A 21336-nucleotide genomic window follows, 5' to 3' on the forward strand; every position below is an offset into this window, starting at 1 on the left:
GGAAACTGGCTTATACATGGCTTCCCATGTGATGGTCTGGCCAGTGTTATGTCTCCTTTCTTTTACCTCCCGTTTACTTTGCACCGTCTAATTATCACAAAGATCATAGGCTACAGCATAGGGATCTACGTTTGCATCAAGTCAAAAGAGTCGTCAACCCAGAGGATATAGATCAAACAGATACTTCCCTACACCAATTTTGACATAATGGAGGACATTCTGCCGTTCTGGGCCCCATGTTCAATAGTCGTAATATTTGTTGCCTCGCCAGAGTAGTAGAGGGAGTTATTAATACTACTGCAGGTATACTGACTAATCTTACAGCCGATCTTCAGGCTACCATGCTCATTGCTTTTCAAAACTAGATGGTTTTAGACGTCATCCTTGCTGATAGGGGTGGAGCCTACCGCATCATCAGCAGCAGTTGTGTTTACATTCCCGATCACGCCCCAAATGTATATTCGGAAATACAGATATTATACAGGCTTGCTTCAGATATCCACCAGGATAATGGTTCATGGTCCCTCACAGGGTGGTTCTGGGGTCTACTAACATCCTGGAGTTGGAAGATACTACTTTTCCTAGCAGCTATTGCAGGTGTCATCTTCACATGTGGCCTATGTGTCGATTACCTTCCAGCATGTTACACCTATTGTGTGAGCAAGCTCACCCCTACCCCTAGATTGCCAGGATGTGATAATAAGGTCTCTACTATGATTATGCAAGTTATACAGGATAGGATGCTCATCGATGGAGGTATTTTTGAATACTAAGTAGATTTTGTACCTCATGTGCTGCTTTATTTTCCCTCGCAATTTGAGTGACTATGCATTTTCTTTCTCCCCACTTAGAATTGTAAAGACCCTACCGGATAGACTCAATAAAGCATTTAGCCACCCCTGCTAAAAGGAGGGTCTTTTAGGTTTGAAAACCCCATTCTATGTTATATTAGGTTAGGTTAGCAGTGTGCGGCTAAATAGACACTATATGTATTCATGTTATGCAACCCACTGAGTTATCTTGGCAACGTACAAGCTTTAGTTAGCGAGAGTGACTTTGTTTTGTATTTTGTAATCCCTATTAGGCTGTGTCTGAACTAGGCCTCATTCGTATTGCTTGCCTCAGCAGAACACTGTATTTGGTTATTATTTTCCTACCTGTTCAAGGCTGATTCTCCACTTACTAATGAAAAGGCCATTTCGCTCTTGCATACCTATGTATATGTGTAAATGTAGTTCTGTTCCCACGTTAGGAGACGCTGAGACTCAGCACGGTAACCTTGAGTTGCAGATAGCATGTACCCATCTAGCAGGCGGTAGCCCATCCTTCTGTGCCTTCTTTGTTCATGTTCGGCCTGGGTCAGTAACTTTCCACTCTGGGCTTCGTTGGGGGTTCTTTGAGGAATGAATATGCATTGCAGACTGTTGGGGGGCCAGTCCCTCAGCAGACATCTTAGGGTGCAGGTCAGATTGGATTCTTCTGCAGAGTATTGCCAATAAACAATTATTTGGATTCTCTATTGTCTGCCTGACTCTTCATTTGTTTGGAAGGCAATCAGGTGGTTGTAGATAACCGGGGTGCGTTCCTTCGAGACTAACAGTCATACACAATATTGGGAGCACTCTTACACCCCTCACAGACTAACAGTTTCTCAGTATCAACAGCTCTCCAACATCCACCAGAATAAAAGCCACACACTGCCACAAGTACTCACACTCATCAAAGACTATCAATCCATTCATTAGAAACTTTATTCGATCTTTTTTGTTCTGATCATAAAAGTAGATAAAACAGGCCTATAAAATCACAACCAGTCACAGTTCTTTCCATAAACAAGACCCCCTTGATCAGGTTTTTAATGAATATCCATATAAAACACATTTAAGGAAATACATTAGGTAAATAGGTAAAAAATGACTAGGTATAATATATATATAACCATGGGTTTCAGGGGTGTTATAGTTAGCTGGACATTTCACTCATAGAAATTCCTCCGTTATAGTTAGTTCTGCTAACTATAACTCGCGCCCCTGCAATGCACTGCTGATGACGTCACATATTACATCACTCATGACATGGTCAGTGACATCACTGATGACATCTCAAATGGCATCTCTGATGGCACTGATGGTTTTTTAAACGCTAATTTCTAACTATAACGTGCCTGAAACCTATGGTTATTTCAGTGAATTTCAAATGTTTTTCAAATGCTAGTTTCTAACTATGCCTATAGAAGTAGGACATGTGAAGATATAAGAAAAAACGCACAGAAAGAAGCAAAAGAAATGCAGAAAGATGCAACAGAAGTCCACAAAGACGAAGAAAAGTGCAGGAAGAAGCAAGACATGTGCAGAAAGAACCAACAGAGGAGCAGAAAGAGGCCTTGTTACAAAATCATTCTGCGCCCACAACTTTTTGAGACGGGTACTGGTGGTAACAGACTCTGACTCACTAGGCCTAGAGCGAGTGGTATGCTAAAAGACACTTAGAATATAGTGGAAACACCTACATACACTAGGGAAAACTATGTGTTGGGGTACCCCTGTGATAAGCATGACCTCCTCTGTTAGGCCCTAGAACATAATAGGGCAGGGGGATTAAAACTACCTCTTAAAACAGGCTACGGGGCGCATTTGCACAGTGGTGAAGGGAGGGGGGGCCTGCTGTGACATGTGTGCAAACTTGCCCTGTGGCCATTTTAAGCTGGGAGATTAAGTCCCCTTGAATCCTGACGGTCCCTGGGGCCCAACTAGCCAACCAGGTACCTCCAGTAAGTGCCACAGAGCTGCATTGGAGAGAGGTGTAAAAAGGGGCGTGGTCTGGACCACCACTCTGCAACGCAGGTGCCAAAGTTATCGGGAAAAGAACAAATGCTTTTTGAATAGAAACAAGGTCCTAACTATAACTACCTACTGGTGACTGCCAGTACGTAATCATAAATCCGCAACATTCTATTGTGAATAACTTTGGCGCCGGTTGAGGAATTTGCGTGTAATTTTCCCAAATTTTGGCCAGCTCTGCTGCGCTCCTTCCCTGAAAGTTTCGGGCGGATTCGTGAAGTGAGGGCTGAGAAAAAAGGGGGGTCCCAAAACGTGTTTTCCCCATGTTAATTTCCATAGGAAATTGTAGGGACTGGTATGCAGAAGTGCCTTTTCTATATTTGGTGAAAATCCCTCCAGTAAATCAAAAGAGAAAAAATATATATAAAATATATATATCTAAAGCAGCTTACTGTAAGCTTACCTTTCCGAGCACAAGCTGCATGCTGATTGGCTGTCAACTGTCTGTCAACACTCCAAACCAGAAACTGTTGGCAGCCATCTTGGGACCAATATACATGATAGCACCTCATTAAAAAGTATTGCAGTTAATAGAAGGTTTTAAGACTTTAGTTACATTATAAATCATTTGTTGATAGTACCATACTAATTTTAAGAATTGTGGTGTGTTCTAAGGTGATTTTACCATGTGAAAAAGCCTTCTGCTGGGATATCATGAATCATGTTTGAAAGAAAACTATTATCTCATGCTTTTCCCACAGTGGTTGTGAAGGGGATCTATAAGCTAAGCTGAAAGCATATTTTTTGCAAATTCATATTATCTTTCTCAGTCATGTGAGAATGAAGTCTGACATTCTCAGTAAAACATGTACATCCAACAAGGACAGAGACTGTCAGTTGATTCCTTTGTGTTCTACTGCAGCTTCCCAGAGTGTTCTAAAGAACAACTAGAGCGCTAACAGTCCTACTTATTACAAAGCTATGGCACACCTGAAGCCATTTTGATTGGAATAAAGTGGTAACTCTTAAAACATTTAATTTAAAAAGACACAAAATGAGGGGGTATATTTTGCCATAGAAAGTATGATTAGTGCTGCAGAAAGAAAAATTAGGGCACATTTTGAGTGACTTCTCAAATCCTCTTCCATTTCATTAAAAAATTCTGACATGCAGTCTCCCAAGATGGCCACCAGAGACAAAAGAGCCAAATGTAGCCCAAATATCACCCAGATGTAGCCCAAGTATAGCCCAATGACAGAATGTCCCAGAGTGTTCTAAAGAACAACTAGAGCGCTAACAGTCTTACTTATGAGAAAAGTATGGCACACCAGAAGCCATCTTGATTGGAATGAAGCGGTAAGTCTGAAAACATTTAATGTAAAAAGGAACAAAATGAGGGGGTTCATTTTGCCATAGAAAGTATGATTAGTGCTTCAGAAAGAAAAATTAGGGCACATTTTGAGTGACTTCTCAAATCCTCTTCTATTTCATTAAAATAATTCTGACATGCAGACTGAAACATGCACTTTGAATACCAGCAGCAGACTTCCCTGGTGAGCAGTAGCTTTACTACAGTGATCTAATGAGCAACTAGAGTGCTAACATTCAGAATTTATGGCAAATGTGTGACACATCTGAATGCTTTCTTGAAGGAACCAAAGTAAACAAGCATTGGGAATGCAATAGATCTCGCCCTCATTTAAGTTAAAGCCATTCTGTTTGTAATGAGGTGGCTTTTTAGCTTTGCTTTTATTAGTGTTTTTCAAACTTTCATGTAAATAACATGCATATGTAACATATATGTATGCATGCATTTATATTTGTATTTATATAGATATGCAGATTATATATGTTTATATATGTATGTATATATATATATACACATACATATATATAAATGCATATGCATATATATGCATATATATGTGTATATGTGTGCGTGTAGAGAGAGGTAGAGAGGTAGAGGTAGAGAGGTAGAGACTAGTAGAGAGAGGTAGCGAGGTAGAGAGTGAGATATAGAGAGTAGTAGAGAGAGTAGCAGAGAGTGAGTAGTAGAGAGTGAGTAGTAAAGAGTAGTAGAGAGTAAGTAGTAGAGAGTGAGTAGTAAAGAGTAGTAGAGAGTAAGTAGTAGAGTGAGTAGTAGAGAGCAGTAGAGAGTGAGTAGTAGAGAGTAGTAGTGAGTGAGTAGTAGAGAGTAAGTAGTAGAGAGTAGTAGTGAGTGAGTAGTAGAGAGTGAGTAGTAGAGAGTAGTAGAGAGTGAGTAGCAGAGAGAGAGAGAATAGTAGAGAGTAGTAGAGAGTGAGTAGTAGAGTGAGTAGTAGAGAGTGAGTAGTAGAGAGTAGTAGAGAGAGAGTAGTAGAGAGAGAGTAGTATAGAGTGAGTAGTAGAGAGAGAGAATAGTAGAGAGTGAGTAGTAGAGTAGAGAGTAGTAGAGAGTGAGTAGTAGAGAGTAGTAGATAGTGAGTACTAGGGAGTGAGTAGTAGAGAGAGAGTAGTAGAGAGTAGTAGAGTAGTAGAGAATGAGCAGTAGAGAGTGAGTATTAGAGAGTAGTGGAGTAGTAGAGAGTGAGTAGTAGAGAATATTCCAAAGTTTGGCACAGCACCACTTGCACAACAAATCCAATCAAATCATATCACTTAGGGTCCTTATTGAAGCGCTGAATCTTGGTGTATATTCAAATGCTTTTATTTTCCTTAAGTTTATGTACCACAGCTAGCCGACGCGTTTCGTTCTGTACAACAGAACTTCTTCAGGGCGTTCTTATTTCCTTCAAGTTATGTCGGTATCCTGTTGTCATATAACTAGATATTTCTTCCAAATGTTAGACGAGACGTGAGTACATTCTTATTCAAAGTGACTAGGTATCAATTTTACCCACACAATTCGGGCAGACTTGAGTAATTTATAGCATCCTCAATGTCAGTCTTTCAAAACTTCAAAAGTATAGGACATGATAATCCAAATCCAAATTTTTCTCAAGAAAAGTCATTTTTAATTGTTTGGAATATCGTGTTTCCTTGTGGGACCCCCTGAGCATGCCTAGGGGGTCAGGGTGCTTCTACCCTGCTCCCTTTGCCTGTTTTGCACCTTTGTTTCACTGCTTTCTTGTGCCTTTGTTCTACCGAGGCACAAGATGGCTGCCAACACTTCCTGGTTTGGAGTGTTGACAGACAGTGGCAGCCAATCAGAATGCCTTCCCGAGAAAGCTGCATGCTCATTGGCTGTCAACACTTCTAACCAGGAAGTGTTGGCATCCATCTTGTGCTAGTGTTGACAGACAGTGGCAGCCAATCAGCATGCCTTCCCGAGAAAGCTGCATGCTCATTGGCTGTCAACACTTCTAACCAGGAAGTGTTGGCATCCATCTTGTGCTCGATAGACAAAGGCAAAAGAAAGCAAAAAAACAAACGTGAAGAACACAAAAAGGGGGCAGGGTAGATACACCCTGACACCCTAGGCCTGCCCAGGTGGTCCCACAAGGACCATTTGTTTTTTTTTTAAACCTGGTCTGTTTTTAAAAAAATTATCTCACGGGGGGAAAAAATCACGGGGGCATGGTGATATAGAAGTGTGATGGGTCCACAATCCCCCCACACTTCCCCGGGGACTTCCACCCCCGGGGCAAAGCAACGCAGCCCCTTGGTGCATACTGGAGGCTCCTGGTGGGCTAGATGGCCCCCAGAGACCCCCAGTATGCAAGGGGAATTAGTTCCTACTCTGCAAACATGCCAGGGGTTGCGCTGCAGAGAGGTGTAAAAAAGAGTGTGGCCTCATTACACCTCTCTGCAATGCAGCCCTCTGGCGCATACTGCAGGTTCCAGGTGGGGTAGTTGGCCCCCAGGGACCCCCAGTATGCAAGGGGAATTAGTTTCCCCTCTGCAAACACGCCTGGGGGCTGCGTTGCAGAAAGGTGTAAAAAAGGGTGTGGCCTCATTACACCTCTCTGCAATGCAGCCCCCTGGCTTATACTGGAGGCTCCTGGTGGGCTAGTTGCCCCCCCAGGAACCCCCAGTATGCAAGGGGAATTAGTTCCTCCTCTGCAAACGCGCCAGGGGTTGCCCTGCAGAGTGTTGTAAAAAGGGGGCGTGCCCTCCGAACACCTGCCTGCAAAATGTAGTAAATCAGTATAAAAAAAAAACCAAATTATTACATTTAAAAATTGTCATTTAAAAAAACGTTGAAATTGAAAGAAAAAACCATAGGTTTCAGGCCTTATATAGTTCGGAATTAGCATTTAAAAAACCTTGCAAATTCACTGAAAAAACCATAGGTTTCAGGCATTATATAGTTAGGAATTAGCATTTAAAAAACCTTTGAAATTCACTAAAAAAACTATAAGTTTTAGGGGTGTTATAGTTAGCTGGACATTTCACTCATACAAAACCATTGAAATTGCTCCTATATAGTTAGTTGTACTAACTATATTTCGTGCACCCGCAATCCACTGCTGATGATGTCACATATCACATCATTCATGACATGGTCAGTGACATCACTGATGACATCTCAAATGACATTAATGATGACATCACTGATGACATCATCCACGTGACAATCACATACACCTTTTCATACACTAGTAAAATCTTTCATCACTCTTTGTAAAATACAGAGTATCATATTTGAATCCATTGACACAGCAATACAAGTATTTAAAAACCCACTCATTGATTCCTAGATGTATACACACATCTAATCACTTACCTGTAGATTCACTCATACATGCTGTCAATGAAAAATAGAACACTATCAAAAATACTTATACACCTATATCGACATTACACACCAGCACACAACCTATCCACATATGAAGTTATCCTACTCACTTATGCAAACAATGGATCATAATTACATACTTAGTTAGCTACACACTTATACAAACACCACTTCATCTATTCATTTAGATAGTAAGTCATATTTAGTATATTATAAAATCATTATTACAAGTATACAGTTATCCATACAGTCACTCACACAATCATTGAGTCTTATGTATACTTATTTATATACAACAACCGACACATACACTGCCTTTTATTTTTCTAGTTTGTTGGACATGTACCATTGAGAAATATATTTGCTCATCACCACACCCATAAAGATATTCACTCACCCAAACAACTGTTAGAACATGTAGTTTTAACTTCATATATCTACTGAATCAACTATTCACACATCTTTGGGCAGTCACACACCCTCCACCGAACCACACACACATTCCCTCTCCCATACAGATACTCAATTAACTAATCAATAACTAATATAGACTTTCACATAGCTAGTAACCAACTGGAGAACCAGTTTACACAACAACTGACAAAGTGATACAGATATTCACACAGTTTAGTCACTATCCACTATATTTAGTGAGACACTATACATTGTTAAAGTCCTCCATCCAAATATATATTTTTATATATCCACTCATACTTCATTGCAAATTGCTATATATATATATATATATAATGCATATTTAAATAACAAAGCAAACCACATTCACTGGATGATGTCATCATTGATGTCATTTGAGATGTCATCAGTGATGTCACTGACCATGTCATGAATGATGTAATATGTGACATCACCAGCAGTGGATTGCGGGTGCGCGAAATATAGTTAGTACATACAAAACCATGGAAATTCCCCCTTTATAGTTAGTTGTACTCACTATCACTCGCGCGCCCGCAATCCACTGCTGATGATGTCACATATTACATCATTCATGACATGGTCAGTGTGATCACTGATGACATCTCAAACGACATCACTGATTACATCACTGATGACATCATCCATGTGACAATCAAATACACCTCATCACACACTAGTATAATCTTTCATCACTCACTGTAAAATAGAAAGTGCCATATTTGAAACCATTGACACACCAATAGAAATTTCTAAACACCCACTCAGTTATTCATAGAACTATACACACATCTAATCACTAACCTATAGATTCAGTGTTATATGCAGTGAATAATCAGCAGAACACTATCAAATATACTTATACGCCTATTTCAACATTACACACCAGCACATATTGTATTCACTTATAAAGACATCCTTCTGACTTATGCAACAATTCATTATACTTACATTTACTCACCTACACACTTATACAAACACCACTTCATCTATTTATATAGATAGTAACTCACACTTAGTGTGTTATAAAATCACTATTACAAGTATACAGTTATCCATATAGTGACTCATACAATCACTAAGTCTTAGGTACACTTAATTAGATATAACTGTTACATACACTGCCTTTTTTTTCAAGTTTAATGGAGATGTACCATTGAGAGAAATATTTCATCACCACCACACCCATAAACATATACACTCACTGAAACAACTGTTATAACATGTAGTCGTAACCTCATATACCTACTGAATGAACTATTCACACATTTTTTGGCAATCACACCCCCCCACCAAACCACATAGACATTCATTTACCCATACAAATACTCAGTTAAGAAACCAATAACAAATATAGTCTTTAACATAGCAATTAAGACAAAGTAATAAAGACTTTCACACAGTTTAGTAACTACACATTATATATTGTGACACTCTACAAATTAGTCAAGGAAACAATCAATGACACTGTTACTAAATCCACCATCCACACATTTATATTTATATATCCACTCATTCTTCAATGCAAAGTAGTGTATTTATAATACATATTTAAATATCAAAGCAAACCACATTCACTGGATGATGTCATCAGTGATGTCATCAGTGATGTCATTTGAGATGTCATCAGTGATGTCACTGACCGTGTCATGAATGATGTAATATGTGACATCATCAGCAGTGGATTACGGGGGCGCGAGTTATAGTGAGTACAACTAACTATAACGAGGGGATTTCAATGGTTTTGTATGAGTAAAATGTCCAGCTAACTATAACTGGTGTGAAACCTATGTTTTTTTCAGTGAATTTCAAAGGTTTTTTAAATGCTAATTCCTAACTATAACGAGTGTGAAACCTATGGGGCCTTATTTACGAGCCCCTTGCGCCTCCAGAACGTCACTTTTTGTGACGTTCCGGTGGCGCAGAAGACCGAATGATATTTATCAGGCAGGACTAAGCCACTTTTTGTGTCGTAATCCTGCCTGATAAATATCAGTCCCTTTAACGCAGTGTCCTGCGTTAAAGGGGCGTGCAATGGGTGTTGCTGGGGGCGTTCCCAGCAGCATCTATGGACTTGAGTAATTTATACCATCCTCAAAGTCAGTCTTTCAAAAATTCCAAAGTATAGGACATGATAATCCAAATCCAAATGCTTCTCAAGAAAAGTCATAAACGGTGTCCGTGGGTCATATCTGCCCAAACGCCGATATTCCGAACGATTGAAAATGACTTTTCTTGAGAAACATTTGGATTTGGATTATCATGTCCTATACTTTTGAATTTTTGAAAGACTGACTTTGAGGATGGTATAAATTACTCAAGTCTGTCCGAATTGTGTGGGTAAAATTGATACCTAGTCACTTTGAATAAGAATGTACTTACGACTCGTTTAACATTTGGAAGAAATATCTAGTTATATGACAACAGGATACTGACATAACTTGTAGGAAATAAGAACGCCCTGAAGAAGTTCTGTTGTACAGAACGAAACGAGTCGGCTGGCTGTGGTACATAAACTTAAGGAAAATAAAAGCCTTTTAATATACACCAAGATTCAGCGCTTCAATAAGGATTCTAAGTGATATGATTTGATTGGACTTGTTGTGCAAGTGGTGCTGTGCCAAACTTTGGAATATTCTCCACTACTCTCTACTACTCTCTCTCGACTACTCACTCTACTACTCTCTACTACTCACTCTTTACTACTCTCTACTACTCACTCTCTACTGCTCTCTACTACTCACTCTACTACTTACTCTCTACTACTCTCTACTACTCACTCTCTGCTACTCTCTCTACTGCTCTCTACTACTCTCTACTACTCACTCTCTACTCTCTATTACTCTCTCTCTACTAGTCTCTACCTCTACACCTCTACCTCTACACCTCTACCTCTACACCTCTACCTCTACCTCTACACCTCTACACCTCTACCTCTACACCTCTACACCTCTACCTCTACACCTCTACCTCTACACCTCTACCTCTACACCTCTACCTCTACACCTCTACCTCTACACCTCTACCTCTACACCTCTACACCTCTACACCTCTACCTCTACACCTCTACCTCTACACCTCTACCTCTACACCTCTACCTCTACACCTCTACCTCTACCTCTACACCTCTACCACTACACCTCTACCGCTACACCTCTACCTCTACACCTCTACCTCTACACCTCTACCTCTACACCTCTACCTCTACACCTCTACCTCTACACCTCTACCTCTACACCTCTACCTCTACACCTCTACACCTCTACACCTCTACACCTCTACCTCTACACCTCTACCTCTACACCTCTACCTCTACACCTCTACCTCTACACCTCTACCTCTACACCTCTACCTCTACACCTCTACCTCTACACCTCTACCTCTACACCTCTACACCTCTACCTCTACACCTCTACCTCTACATGCACACATATATATATACATATATATGCATTTATATATATGTATGTGTACGTATATATATATATATATATACACATACATATATAAACATATATAATCTGCATATCTATATAAATACAAATATAAATGCATGCATACATATACATATATGCATTCATATGCATGTTATTTGCATGAAAGTTTGAAAAACACTAATAAAAGCAAAGCTAAAAAGCCACCTCATTACAAACAGAATGGCTTTAACTTAAACGAGGGCGAGATCTATTGCATTTTCAAAGCTTGTTTACTTTGGTTCTATCAAGAAGGCATTCATATGTGTCACACATGTGCCATATATTCTGAATGTTAGCACTCTAGTTGCTCATTAGATCACTGTAGTAAAGCTACTGCTCACCAGGGAAGTCTGCTGCTGGTATTCAAATTGCATGTTTCAGTCTGCTTGTCAGAATTTTATTAATGTAATAGAAGAGGATTTGAGCAGTCAAAATGTGCCCTAATTTTTCTTTCTTCAGCACTAATCATAATTTCTATGGCAAATGAACCCCCTCATGCTGTTCCTTTACAAATTAAATGTTTTATGTGTTACCACTTCATTCCAATCAAGATGACTTCAGGTGTGCCATACTTTTGTCATTAGTAAGACTGTTAGCGCTCTAGTTGTTCTTTAGAACACTCTGGGACATTCTGTCATTGGGCTATACTTGGGCTACATCTGGGTGATATTTGGGCTACATTTGGGCTCTTTTGTCTCTGATGGCCATCTTGGGAGACTGCATATCAGAATTTTTTAATGAAATAGAAGAGGATTTGAGAAGTCACTCAAAATGTGCTCTAATTTTTCTTTCTGAAGCACTAATCATACTTTCGATGGCAAAATGAACCCCCTGATTTTGTTCCTTTTTAAATTAAATGTTTTAAGAGTTACCACTTTATTCCAATCAAGATGGCTTCAGGTGTGCTACACCTTTGTAATAAGTAGGACTATTAGCGCTCTAGTTGTTCTTTAGAACACTCTGGGAAGCTGCAGTAGAACACGAAGGAATCAACTGACAGTCTCTGTCCTTGTTGGATGTACATGTTTTACTGAGAATGTCAGACTTCATTCTCATATGACTGAGAAAGATAATGTGAATTTACAGAAAATATGCTTTCAGTTTAGCTTATAGATCCCCTTCCAAACCACTGTGGGAAAAGCATGAGATAATAGTTTTCTTTCAAACATGATTCATGATATCCCAGCAGAAGGCTTTTTCACATGGTAAAATCACCTTAGAACACACCGCAATTCCTAAAATGAGTATGGTACCATCAACAAATGATTTATAATGTAACTAAAGTCCTAAAACCTTCTATTAACTTCAATACTTTTTAATGAGGTGCTATCATGTCTATTGGTCCCAATATGGCTGCCAACACTTTTTGGATGAAGTGCTGACAGCCAATCAGATCTCACGATGAGATGTGTGGTTAGGCTCCGCCCAGATATATACATTTTTTCACACTTGATTTTCTCAACAACTACTGGAGGGATTTACACCATTTAAACAAAAGGGCGATCTGCGAATCAAACTCTACCATTTTGCCAAATTTCTTGTAATTCCGTTCAGCCGTTCGGGCTGTAGCCGTGTCTAATCGTCCTATGGAAATGAACATGGGGAAAACACGTTTTGGGACCCTCCTTTTTTCTCGGCCCCCGCTTGACGAATCTTCCCAAGACTTTCAGGGAAGGAGCGGAGCCGAGCAGCCCATCTTCTTTGAGAAATTCGCGAAGATTCAACAACCGGCGCCAAAGTTATTCCCAATAGAATGTTGCGGATTTCCTATGGAAACTAGGTCCTAACTGCCAGTAGGTAATATATATATATATATATATATATATATATATATATATATATATATATATATATATATATATATATATATATATATATATATATATATAGTTTATAGTAATAAAACAATGAACAAGTAAAGATCTTCATACTTCATTAATGGACTGCATATTTCCTTTTACGCATATATGCCCATAAAAAAGATGCAACTGCAAGGCAGGCAAAAGGGTTCGGGAGTGATTTAAAAAAATGTAATGCAAATTTGTGACTCTTTAGAATTGGTACAATACATTTCTTTCTTTCCTGAGCATACATGCTACAGAAAAATACCAAATGCAAATCATTTTGTGGTGTCTTAGAATCACAGGGCACAAAGGTAAATCAGAGTGCCTAAATCTTCCACCTGGATACCTCACATCAAAGGGATCAGATTTGGCCAAAATCTCAGGAGGATAAGACAGTGTGACCTCTGCTAGATATTAAAACTCACCCTCCACTATTGGGGGTGTTAGTTGATAGATCCAGACCATCAGTGCACCACAATTCTTCTCTCTATGGTCGTATTGGGCCCTCAGCTTGAAGATCTCAGCCAACCTCAGCTTGGAAAAGTTACAGCATGTCATTGGTGCCTTAAAAAGATTCAACAAACCTAAGGCGCCAAATTCCGGCTCAACATAGCTTAACCATCCACTCCTGCTGTGGCTCCATTTTGAGAGTGTTGGACCTGGCCCTTTTGGCAGGTTCACCCCGCAACTTTTTGCTTTTGCCTAGCCTATTTCTGTAACCTGGTGTTGGTGATTTTAGGTCTCTGCGCACTTTTTCACTGTGGTACAGTGTAAAGTGCGTGAGCTCTCTGTGTATGTGTGGTGAGTGACCTGCCCTCCCATAGGAATGCATGGGGAATATGTGTGACCATGGTAGTTCCTGATGTGTGGGGAGTGCAGGGTCGAGTTTGGTATGTGCGAACTCGTGAGATTGAATTCTGCGTAATGATGTATGTGGCATGAATGTGTCTAGTATGGAAGTGCCAGTTCTAGACATGGGTGAGCGAGTGTATTGAGTGTGCTGACACGTGATTGGCTGGAGCCTGGCTCCAGGAAGTCTGGATGGGTCTGCCCAGTGGTGAATGTTGAGATTAGCATGCTGATGTGAGGGGAGGAGTGCACCTGGGTCCTGAATGGGGCTGGGTTTTCCCCACACAATGCTGACTCCGCCCCCTGTGGTGCGGCTGATGACCCTGTCCTGCCTAGTGAATGGGAGGGGTGGCTGAGCACATCAAGGGTGCTCCCAAACCAGCTGCGCCTGGTTTTCCCCCACCCTGCACCTTTAGACAAAGGGATTTGCTGTATAAAAAGGGGCTGTGTCCCCTTCCAAAATGTTCTTGTTTTGCCAAGTTGAATCCTGCCAGGGGCGTGCTGCTGCTTGGGCCCAGGGGAAGGCTTGCCTCCCTGGGCCCTGCCCAGCCCCTGGATTCCTGAAGGACATTTGTGGCTTTCTGTTTGCCCTAGCACCTGGGAGCGCTTTCCTTTGGCCCCCAGCGCTTAATAGCGCTTTGCTCTGCTTCTAGCGCCTGGAAGCGCTTTGGTTGCTGTCATAGCGCTGGGGAGCGCTTCATCTGCCTTTAGCGCTTAGAAGCGCTTCATTCGTGCTTAGCGAGTGCCTACCTCGCTTTAATATTGATTTTTGAGAGGGAGCCTACCCCTTGTTTGACCGGGAGATCACCGCCGCGACCCCGAGCTCTCCCTGACCCCAGAGACAGGCAGCCGCTGGCATCCCCACCCGGCTGCGCTGGGATTGGCCCAGCCGGCCGAGCCTCCCGCCGCGTTATCGGGGGAGGAGCCGGAAGTAGGAAGTGGCGCGAGCTTTCGCGGGGGCTCCCATGTCCAGGGGAGAGCCCCGCGGTGATGAAAAAAAGCCCAGGGTCCCAGGAGGGGGCCCGGGTGAATCTGCAATAATGGCGGCCGAGGCCCGGAGTCCAAGGAAGCCCCGCGCCTTGAGAAGCGCCGCCAGCAAGGCTCCGAGGAAGAGGAGCCCCGCCCGCGGCCCCAGCGAGACTGCCCGCAAGCACCAGGGAAGCCGCCGCTACAAAGAGACCCGGTGAGTGTGGCAGCAGAGAAGAAGGGAGGGGCGCCGGGACACATTGTCGGTGTCCGCCCCCCCACCCCCCAGGAGCGCGATCTCGTGGTGTTGTGAAGCCACGAGGGCTTCAGGGGCATTTATAATGATTTTGAGCCCACGAGGGCTCCGGGGGCCATTGTCCTTTTGAGTCCCCAGGAGGGGGGACTCCAGCAAAGCGGCGCCACAATTGCCCAGAGTCCCGAGAGGCTTATAAGCGCTACATATTATTGAGAGCCCAGAAGAGGCTCAAGGCGCCCCAGGTGTTCCCGGGTCCCCCGTGAGGGACCCCACCGCCCAGTGAGGCTGCATCCTTATGTTTAGAGCATAGAGAGGCTCTGAGGGCATTCTTTGTTGCAGAGCCCGAGGCTCCCAGCCCACTTTTGTTTTAGAGCCCTGAGAGAGGCTCTTGAGTGCCAGTCTGTGATTTAGGGCCCAGCGAGGCTCAGGGGGCAGTTAGTTGGTTAGAGCCCCGTGGCTCCCGCGCTGTATTTTGCCCCACCCATTGTGTTCTTGAGCCCTCGAGGCTCCAACGTTGACCCCATCATTGCCTTACAGCTGCCCAGCCCTTCGTGGGCAGCTGCCACGTTTAGGCCCCCCTGACATTGGGACACAGGGCGTCCTAGCCCCAACAAGGCCAGAGGGCCTAGGGACTGCCACAGATTGTGGCTCATGTGAATTTTGCGCAATTGCTTGTCTTTACACGTCTGAATGTGTTTTGATGCATCATGTGTTTTCCTTCCTTACACCTCTGAATGTGTTTTGATGCATCATGTGTTTTCCTTCCTTACACCTCTGAATGTGTTTTGATGCATAATGTGTTTTCTTTCCTACGCCTCTGAATGTTTAGGCATCATGTGTAATGTTCATGCTTATACCCCTACAGGTATTGTGATACTTAGGTGGTTGTTTTTCTCCTAGCACAGGTGTTGCTAGTGAGGTCTTGGTACCCTGCGCAATATTTTCCTAAGGTGGTTAGGGTTGCGTAGGAGGTACCTGCCCTTTACCAGTAATTACTGGTTGTGTGCTAACTTGTTCTAAAAGTGTTCTATGTGCTAATTACTATTCCTAAAACGTGATGATTCCTGACAGTGGTCCAGGTGGCCCTGTCTTGTACATATACCCTGTAAATTCTGCCTGTGCCTGTTGGCACATTGTAAAATGTGTGTTCTTATCTAATGTGTTTTGATATAATACAAAGGCTATTTCTATATAACCTTGTGTGGAGTTTCCTTTGTGGTGGGCCTTGGGTGTTGTTGCTGGGTGCGCGCACAAACACTTAACCTACATAGCCTCCAAGTTTAGCCTGGCTGCTCGCGTCACGTTACCTAGAGGGTGAGCAGGGGTTGTCTTGGTGTGTGACTCCCTTGCCCTGACTTGGAAGTGGTGGTCTCTGACTGACTCTGGCGCAAGCCTTGGACAGCCAGAGATCCCGTTTCTAACAGAGAGTGTCTGTAATAATCGTTTGGTTTAGGGGGACTGTGTCCCTACGCCAAATCGACAACCACAACATGAGAGGTGCCAGGCGAATTGAGTCAGTAATGTAAGGAAGGTACAATTCTATATGAGAAATGTAACTTGAGTATCAATTATCTGTAGTGGCTCAAGGTGGACCATGCCCCATACACCTTCCCTATACACCACAGCTGATACAGCTTTGACATGATAGATCTTTTTATAGGGCCAAGAGGTCTGGCCCCAGCCTCCTTATGAATGTTTTTAGTGCCACTAAGCTCCTATCCATAGCCATTTCCCTTCCTTCCACCAGCTGTGTCCAAGATTGATTTTTGTCAAAGAGGGCTCCTAAATATGAAAATGAATTAACCACATCAATTTTTTTGAGTCCTTATGAAAGTGTGGTTCTTTATCTTTTATTCCGGCCCCTGCAGTTAGCATATAAATGATTTCACTTGGCTAACTTTTAGGTCCAGCGTACTCATAAAAGCCGCATATGCTGTTATCAGATGCTGGAGACCCACAACAGTTCTGGAAAGCAGTACAGCATCATCGGCCACTGGGAATCAAATATGGGAACATCCAGGGATGTGCCCGCCAGCACATCCTCCACACCATTTGTATAAATAGAAACGGTGCGAGAACGCAGCCTTTCCTTACGCCTCTTAAGATCTTAAAGGGGCAGGTACGCTCCCCATTCCTCCCATACTAAACAGATGCAGAGGCATCAGAGTATACAGTTGACGAATGAAGTCAATTAGGGGCTGGCCCTTTCCCATCTCTTCTATAATGTTCAGAAGCTTAGGGTGGGAGACGCAGTCAAACGCTGCAGTTAAATCCATAAAAGCTAAATATGGTTTCCCACCCATAGCCCTTACATATTTATCCATGTAGAAGAGATTCAGGCACTGATCAACAGTGCCCTTCCCCTATTGGAATCCATACTGGGTCTGCATTAAAAGATTCCTATCTTGTCCCCAGGATTCGAGCCTAAATAAAAGAATAAGATCCATCAGTTTGTCAGTTGTGTCAATAAGGGAGATGGGTCTGTAATTTCTAGCCATACCCTTATCTCCCTTTTTGAAGATTGAAACAATTAGGCTCATCTTTCACGATGGTGGGGGGTCCAATATGGCTATTTTTTTTTTTTTTTAATTCAGCAAGGGGACCCAAAGATCTTGATCAGTCTGAAAAAATTCTATTGGGACCCCGTTTGGGCCAGGCGCTTTCCCCATGCTGCAAGCCTCCAGCCCACACTTTACCTCCAACAGAGTAAACAGTAGATGTTACTGGGGATTAGGGCCTATTGAGTTGGGAGGTCTAGGGTAAGAAGAAACAAGGGAAAAAATGCTTGAGTAGTGTGCCTCCCAATCATCTTCACCTATGTATAAGTCTATGACAGGATCTCCTTGGGTCTTAAAGTAAATAGCGTTAATTATGTCCCAAAACTCTTTCCTGTTTCCTGATTCTGAGGCATCCTCTAGGCTAGCCCAGATTTTCTCCCTCCTTACCCTCTCCCTAGATGTTCTTACTGATTTATAGTCCCTAAGTAAGGAGGCAATTAGTGTTGCATCCCTAGGTTGTGTCTTTAGTGCTGTTACCAGGGCCTTTTTTGGCTTTTGTGCAGGGGAATCGAACCAGCCATTGGCTTTTTGGATCTATCAGACTTATACCGTGTTAGTGCATTTTTTATGTTATCCAATAGATTTGTGAAACCTAATAATGTTGCACTGTGGGAGCTATTTGGGTCCAAACATATTTCTATGCTATCTAGAGAGTTACTGACCATTTCAAATAGAATTTGGGCAGTATCAGTTTGAGCCCCCTTCAATTGATATCCATTTCTCCTTGTGAATAATGGTGGAGCTATTTCCTGCTGTCTAGGCAATTCTCTAAGGGCAGAAGGGATCTCAAAAGTTAAAATGGCATGATCGCTAAAAGATGTAAGTTGGGCCTCAGCGTGGGTACAGCTCTCATTGAGGGTGTTAGAAATCAAAAAGAAGTCTAGAGTTGATTTATATTCAAAACGTCCAAAAGTTTTAGGTAGGGATTCAGTGGTAGAAGAATAATTATTCACAATCACCATCCCCCTAGCCGAGAGTGTATCATTCAGACTATTACCATAGGTGCTGTGAGAGAAGTGATGCAGCGGGTTACCCATGAGATCTGCCATACCACATACTTTCTCTTAATTGTGTTTACAGGGGTGGATATTAAAATCTCCAAGCCAGATGACATATATGGGTTCTTTAAGCCTTTGTGATTTTAGAATAGCATTCAGTTCCTTATTCACCTCATCTACGGCCAAGTGCATATTGGGCCAAAAATATTTGTTATAAAAGTTTATTAATAGCCAAGAGGCTATTTTCTATAAACCTTTTTATCTTTAGGTCTGACGTATTTGGAACCAATGTTAGCAAACCCCCCTTAGCCCTCCCGGATGGTGTTGATACTGCCCTCGATTGGAAGGAACGATAGCCATTTACAAAAATAGGGTACGTAGCCCAGGTTCCAGGAAGGAGATTAAATCCCATTCCTGCCAGATTTTTGCCCATTAGTCATCACCCACTTTATTTGCTATATGCGCCACATTCCAGGTTGCTAATAGAAATGAGTTAGCCTGCCCCGTCTTCCGTTTAGAAGACTTATGGGGTTCTCTAATTTCGGTCAGAATTATTTCTGGTAGGAAGGGTCCCTCAAGTGGACGTAGGGGTAGTCAATCACAAAGGTCCATGCCAGAATCTGTTTGTAAGGGGTAAATCTGGCTTTCTCAGTGGGATCACATTTGCATAGTCCTCCCTATGAAACCGAGGTGGTTTTGACCCATTCTGTCAACCTGGGGTGGAGGGGAATAGAAGTAGCCAAGTGTCAGTGCAACAATCTGGGTACCCTTATGTGGGACTAAGTAGTTGGGGAAAAAGGGATCTCAGTATTTATGGATTATTAAAATTGAGTACCACACAGTCACCCTCCAAAGTTGTTAGGGATGGTCCCACCCACCCTACCCTTCTTGTAATTGATAATATGATTGGCTAACCAGTCAAACTTGTTGTGTAGGCAGTCAGCCAGTGGAGAGATTTATCAATTAACTGAGTAGTATTTTCAATCTGATCCACCCTCAGAACCAATACGAGAGGAGCCACTGTGGGTGGGAAGTGCAACGTTTGGGACCGAACTTGGGCCTCCTCCAAAATGTTATCCCTCTGCTTTGCGATACCAACATTTCCACACTCTAAGCCATCTGGCTGTTAGTTACGTAGCTGCCTGCTCATGGCAATTCTAGATGAGATAAAAGATGAGAGTCTCAGTCACTCAAGTTTGAGCGATTAAAAGTCCTTTGCAATGTGATGGGTTGCCCATGCCGATGAGGAGCAGGTGAAAGAATGCTTGTGTCCTTCTTATGGTGAGGTTCTAATTGAGGCGGGTGAGATGGTGGGTGAGGTGGATGATCTTCGGCCGTTGTTACCACTAAGGATCACAGACTATCATTCAAACACTATGTTGTGCTGTGTGTATTGGTAAAGCGTACTATCACCTGTGAGGTTATCGCTCATAGTCCTGACATATATCTGTAAACACTTCTTCATAGTCTGGGATTTTGTGTGTGTGAAATTGTGGATGGAAGAGTGGGAGGATGCAAGAAAGAGTCAATGTGTGGATAAATAGATGGATGAGTACAAGGATGAGTTACTATGTGCATTGATAGATGAATGAGTGACTGCAGGTGTGAATGCATCCCTGCACTTTCAGTTATAAGTTATAACTATATGCTCTGGCAATACTTGTTTAAATAAAATGTGAGACTTGCTGGCTTTGCTATTGCCAGTGTTTTTCTTATTGATACCTGATGACAGATTAAGCACATGTTAACTAGAGCACTCTAATCACTTTAGAAAAGGTTCAAGTACTAACCAAGCCATCTGTTAATGAATGCAATTTACACTCACTTTTGGTGATTCAGTGACGCAAATTTCTTTGCGCCCCAAAATTTGATGCCCTGACAGAAGTGCTTAATTTGAGCCGGTGGTTTCCGGTGCTCTGCACCGGCGCTTAATTGGCAGTCTGTCATATGGTGAAGTGTGTGTCTGATTTAGAGTGAACACAGCAACAGCTGTTTACTAATTCAATATACATTAAAATAACTATTACCTGCCGCTCATGTGAATATTAAAGCTTTGGGGACCTGGAATATTGAATTGTCACACTGGGAGGAGTGTGGTGGTTAGTAGCTGGTTTGGTACTGTGACTGACAGCGCTGGCATAGGCAATGGTGGTATAGGCTGCAGTGGCCTCCTGATGAGGGCCCAGGCACTATATTTTTTACAATATAAGCACTGCCTGGCAGTTATAAAGTATTGCTCTGAAATGCAAATGTTTGTCTTGCTTGTTGGGCCAATTGAGCACTGCAAGAGTTTGATCTGCTTTTGAATGAATTTAAGTCAGTAAAGAATCATAATATAGAAACACATATCAGACACAAATATTGCTCGAATCAATGGCAAACCACAACCTTGCAGGATATTGAGTGATTTTAACATGAGAGGCCTCAAAAAAATCTTTTCATGTGAACTTTTTACTTTTT

General features: G+C 42.2%; 1 protein-coding gene across 4 annotated transcripts in view; it reads right to left on the reverse strand.

Moving 5' to 3' along the window:
- Positions 1-21336, reverse strand: part of TMEM117 (transmembrane protein 117) — a 2403846-nt gene that overhangs the window by 1801102 nt on the left and 581408 nt on the right. The gene's annotated exons all lie outside the window — the stretch shown is intronic.

This window comes from Lissotriton helveticus, chromosome 1_1 (genome assembly GCF_964261635.1).
Source record: "Lissotriton helveticus chromosome 1_1, aLisHel1.1, whole genome shotgun sequence".
Classification (NCBI taxonomy): Eukaryota; Metazoa; Chordata; class Amphibia; order Caudata; family Salamandridae; genus Lissotriton; species Lissotriton helveticus.